Below are 5,000 nucleotides of genomic sequence, written 5' to 3'. Positions count from 1 at the left end.
CGGCGCGCTCGAAAAGCGCGCAGATTCGACGCTGGACTCTTCCCGGTTCACTCGCCGTTACTCAGGGAATCCCTGTTGGTTTCTTTTCCTCCGCTTAATAATATGCTTAAATTCAGCGGGTGCTCTCGCCTGAACTCAGGTCGTATGTGTCAAGCGGGCCGCTTCTTACACGGCCCGCTGGCATCGCAAGTCGTCGCCGCCGGCGCCGACCGAGCGCGTACCGTCGCCGCCTTGGCCCACGGTCGGTCTTGATCTCGTGACCGGACCGACCGACCTGGACCCGCCCCTCGAACGTAGTTGAACACGTCGAGGGGCCGGCGGTGTACGGGACACGCGGTCGCGCCGAGAAAGCTCGGCGACCGCTTCAACTTGGGGCGACGCCCGGCCGTCTTCGCAGAGGCCAGGCGACGGCCCTCGGGTGAGGACGAACGCGACCCTGAGGCAGACGCGGTCCCGGGATTGACCCGAGACCGCAATTCGCGTTCAGAAGGTCGACGTTCAATGTGTTCTGCAATTCACATTACTTCTCGCACTTGGCTGCGTCCTTCATCGACTCGCGAGCCGAGTGATCCACCGTTAAGAGTCGTCCTCGACGTTTCGCCCGGCGCCGAAGCGCGCGGACGTCACACTGTGGGATCGACCACAAAACCACCACCGACAACAACTGCACAAAAACACCAACAAACGGCGCCGAGCGACCGCCGGGCTGGGCCGGCGGCACATCGAGCGCGGTGCCCAGAAGCCACCATCGCACTCGGCTGCCTTGCTATGCCAACGTGTTACGCGTGTCGCACGGGGCGGAACCCCGATTGACGGCCGCCCTCTCGGCGGCACCCAAAGACAATTAAGTGCGCGGTCGGCCGGGGCCTACCACCACTTTCGGTAATGATCCTTCCGCAGGTTCACCTACGGAAACCTTGTTACGACTTTTACTTCCTCTAAATGATCAAGTTTGATCGTCTTCTCGACACGCCGACGCGGCCGTTGCCAGCCGCGACGGGGCCGATCCAAGGATCTCACTAAACCATTCAATCGGTAGTAGCGACGGGCGGTGTGTACAAAGGGCAGGGACGTAATCAACGCAAGTTGATGACTTGCGCTTACTGGGAATTCCTCGTTCAAGGGAAACAATTGCAAGTCCCTATCCCAATCACGAATGAGGTTCAACGGGTTACCCGGACCTTTCGGCCTAGGTTAGACACTCGCTGCTTCACTCAGTGTAGCGCGCGTGCGGCCCCGGACATCTAAGGGCATCACAGACCTGTTATTGCTCAATCTCGTGTGGCTAAACGCCACTAGTCCCTCTAAGAAGTTAGACGCCGACCGAGAAGGTCGCGTAACTATTTAGCATGCCAGAGTCTCGTTCGTTATCGGAATTAACCAGACAAATCGCTCCACCAACTAAGAACGGCCATGCACCACCACCCACAGAATCAAGAAAGAGCTCTCAATCTGTCAATCCTACCTGTGTCCGGGCCGGGTGAGTTTCCCCGTGTTGAGTCAAATTAAGCCGCAGGCTCCACTCCTGGTGGTGCCCTTCCGTCAATTCCTTTAAGTTTCAGCTTTGCAACCATACTTCCCCCGGAACCCAAAGACTTTGGTTTCCCGGAAGCTGCCGGAAAGGTCGTCATGGTAACGCCTCCCGATCGCTAGTTGGCATCGTTTATAGTCAGAACTAGGACGGTATCTGATCGTCTTCGAACCTCTGACTTTCGCTCTTGATTAAAGAAAACATTCTTGGCGAATGCTTTCGCAGTAGTTCGTCTTCCGCCGATCCAAGAATTTCACCTCTAACGGCAGAGTACGGACGCCCCCGTCTGTCCCTCTTAATCATTACCTCGTGCTCCGAAAACCAACAAAATAGAACCGAGGTCCTATTCCATTATTCCATGCAACACTATGCAGGCGAACAGCCTGCTTTGAACACTCTAATTTTTTCAAAGTAAACTTATCGGCCACCGCCGACACTCAGTCAAGAGCACCGACGGAGAACCGAAGGTGAGGCGAACGCAACCAGTGACACGCCTTGCGACGGACCGGCGGCGCTCGCCCAAAATCCAACTACGAGCTTTTCAACCGCAACAACTTTAGCATACACTGTTGGAGCTGGAATTACCGCGGCTGCTGGCACCAGACTTGCCCTCCAATGGATACTCGTTAAGAGTTTTAGGATGTACTCATTCCAATTACAGGGCCTCGTTAGAGTCCTGTATTGTTATTTTTCGTCACTACCTCCCCGTGTCGGGAATGGGTAATTTGCGCGCCTGCTGCCTTCCTTGGATGTGGTAGCCGTTTCTCAGGCTCCCTCTCCGGAATCGAACCCTGATTCCCCGTTACCCGTTATCACAAAGGTAGGCACGTAGCGTACCTTCGACAGTTGATAGGGCAGACACTTGAATGATACGTCGTCGGTGCAGAGACCGTACGATCCGCGTGGTTATCCAGAGTCATCAAACGTCACAGGACGAACCCGGTCGGTTTTGATCTGATAAAAGCGCGCCTCCCGAAGTCGGCGCTTAATGCATGTATTAGCTCTAGAATTACCACAGTTATCCACTTCGCTTACGAGACCAAATAAACCAAGACTGATTTAATGAGCCATTCGCAGTTTCGCTTTACGAGAACTCGTACTTGCACCTGCATGGCTTAATCTTTGAGACAAGCATATCACTACTGGCAGGATCAACCAGATAGCTGCGACAGCTGCGCTCGGCCCTTGCTGGGCCGCCCGGCGCGTGCTCGTCGCATTCGTTTAAGACCGAGGCGATCGCCTGCGGCCGTACTCGGCTTCGACAGTCGCTGGCCGCGACGTCCACGCTCTCGCCGGCAGTGCCAGGCGGAGCGATTTGCGTTTTTTCTTTGCTCGCCCTCTCTCGGGCTCGATCCATTCAGTTTCGCACAAACAAGAGCTCTGCCGGCCGCCTGCAGCGGTGCCTAAAACCCGGGCATAACAATGCGACCGTTCTGCTAGGCCGACAAGCGCTCAAGCCAGACGCTCGATCGAACGCCCCCTACATATTAGTCGAGACAACGGCTCGCTCATTAGCATCGCGTTTGTACTTTAACTTTTTTCGGCTCGGCTTCTTTCGACGCCGATGCCGGCGACGCAGCACTCTCTCGCCCGCCAGCCACCGAGAAAAGGGTGCGCTCCGACCGGCCCCGCACCGCTCTTTCTTGGCTCATTCGAAATTACTGTCTTTCGCTCTGACATGCCTTACCTAGGGTTAGGTTAGTATGCTTGCACGTTTGTACTTTAACTTTTTTCGGCTCGGCTTCTTTCGACGCCGATGCCGGCGACGCAGCACTCTCTCGCCCGCCAGCCACCGAGAAAAGGGTGCGCTCCGACCGGCCCCGCACCGCTCTTTCATGGCTCATTCGAAATTACTGTCTTTCGCTCTGACATGCCTTACCTAGGGTTAGGTTAGTATGCTTGCACGTTTGTACTTTAACTTTTTTTGGCTCGGCTTCTTTCGACGCCGATGCCGGCGACGCAGCACTCTCTCGCCCGCCAGCCACCTAGAAAAGGGTGCGCTCCGACCGGCCCCGCACCGCTCTTTCTTGGCTCATTCGAAATTACTGTCTTTCGCTCTGACATGCCTTACCTAGGGTTAGGTTAGTATGCTTGCACGTTTGTACTTTAACTTTTTTCGGCTCGGCTTCTTTCGACGCCGATGCCGGCGACGCAGCACTCTCTCGCCCGCCAGCCACCGAGAAAAGGGTGCGCTCCGACCGGCCCCGCACCGCTCTTTCATGGCTCATTCGAAATTACTGTCTTTCGCTCTGACATGCCTTACCTAGGGTTAGGTTAGTATGCTTGCACGTTTGTACTTTAACTTTTTTTGGCTCGGCTTCTTTCGACGCCGATGCCGGCGACGCAGCACTCTCTCGCCCGCCAGCCACCGAGAAAAGGGTGCGCTCCGACCGGCCCCGCACCGCTCTTTCATGGCTCATTCGAGTTTACTGTCTTTCGCTCTGACATGCCTTACCTAGGGTTAGGTTAGTATGCTTGCACGTTTGTACATTAACTTTTTTCGGCTCGGCTTCTTTCGACGCCGATGCCGGCGACGCAGCACTCTCTCGCCCGCCAGCCACCGAGAAAAGGGTGCGCTCCGACCGGCCCCGCACCGCTCTTTCTTGGCTCATTCGAAATTACTGTCTTTCGCTCTGACATGCCTTACCTAGGGTTAGGTTAGTATGCTTGCACGTTTGTACATTAACTTTTTTCGGCTCGGCTTCTTTCGACGCCGATGCCGGCGACGCAGCACTCTCTCGCCCGCCAGCCACCGAGAAAAGGGTGCGCTCCGACCGGCCCCGCACCGCTCTTTCATGGCTCATTCGAAATTACTGTCTTTCGCTCTGACATGCCTTACCTAGGGTTAGGTTAGTATGCTTGCACGTTTGTACTTTAACTTTTTTTGGCTCGGCTTCTTTCGACGCCGATGCCGGCGACGCAGCACTCTCTCGCCCGCCAGCCACCTAGAAAAGGGTGCGCTCCGACCGGCCCCGCACCGCTCTTTCTTGGCTCATTCGAAATTACTGTCTTTCGCTCTGACATGCCTTACCTAGGGTTAGGTTAGTATGCTTGCACGTTTGTACTTTAACTTTTTTCGGCTCGGCTTCTTTCGACGCCGATGCCGGCGACGCAGCACTCTCTCGCCCGCCAGCCACCGAGAAAAGGGTGCGCTCCGACCGGCCCCGCACCGCTCTTTCTTGGCTCATTCGAAATTACTGTCTTTCGCTCTGACATGCCTTACCTAGGGTTAGGTTAGTATGCTTGCACGTTTGTACTTTAACTTTTTTTGGCTCGGCTTCTTTCGACGCCGATGCCGGCGACGCAGCACTCTCTCGCCCGCCAGCCACCTAGAAAAGGGTGCGCTCCGACCGGCCCCGCACCGCTCTTTCTTGGCTCATTCGAAATTACTGTCTTTCGCTCTGACATGCCTTACCTAGGGTTAGGTTAGTATGCTTGCACGTTTGTACTTTAACTTTTTTCGGCTCGG

General features: G+C 55.6%; 2 non-coding genes and 1 pseudogene across 2 annotated transcripts; all 3 read right to left on the bottom strand.

Annotated features, from left to right (window-relative positions):
- Positions 1 to 143, bottom strand: part of LOC144418759 (large subunit ribosomal RNA) — a 3,695-nt pseudogene extending 3,552 nt beyond the window's left edge.
- Positions 144 to 431: 288 nt separating this feature from the next.
- LOC144418751 (5.8S ribosomal RNA) lies at positions 432 to 585 on the bottom strand. Its single transcript, XR_013473656.1, has one exon. It is a non-coding gene; the product is annotated as a 5.8S ribosomal RNA (ribosomal RNA).
- A 298-nt stretch (positions 586 to 883) lies between these two features.
- Positions 884 to 2,693, bottom strand: LOC144418762 (small subunit ribosomal RNA). Its single transcript, XR_013473663.1, has one exon. It is a non-coding gene; the product is annotated as a small subunit ribosomal RNA (ribosomal RNA).
- Between the last annotated feature and the right edge of the window lie 2,307 nt (positions 2,694 to 5,000).

The sequence above is a fragment of the Styela clava genome, unplaced genomic scaffold, assembly GCF_964204865.1.
Source record: "Styela clava unplaced genomic scaffold, kaStyClav1.hap1.2 HAP1_SCAFFOLD_114, whole genome shotgun sequence".
Lineage (NCBI taxonomy): Eukaryota > Metazoa > Chordata > Ascidiacea > Stolidobranchia > Styelidae > Styela > Styela clava.
The sequence above is the reverse complement of the archived record's forward strand: the minus strand, read 5'-3'. Positions and strand labels throughout refer to the sequence as shown.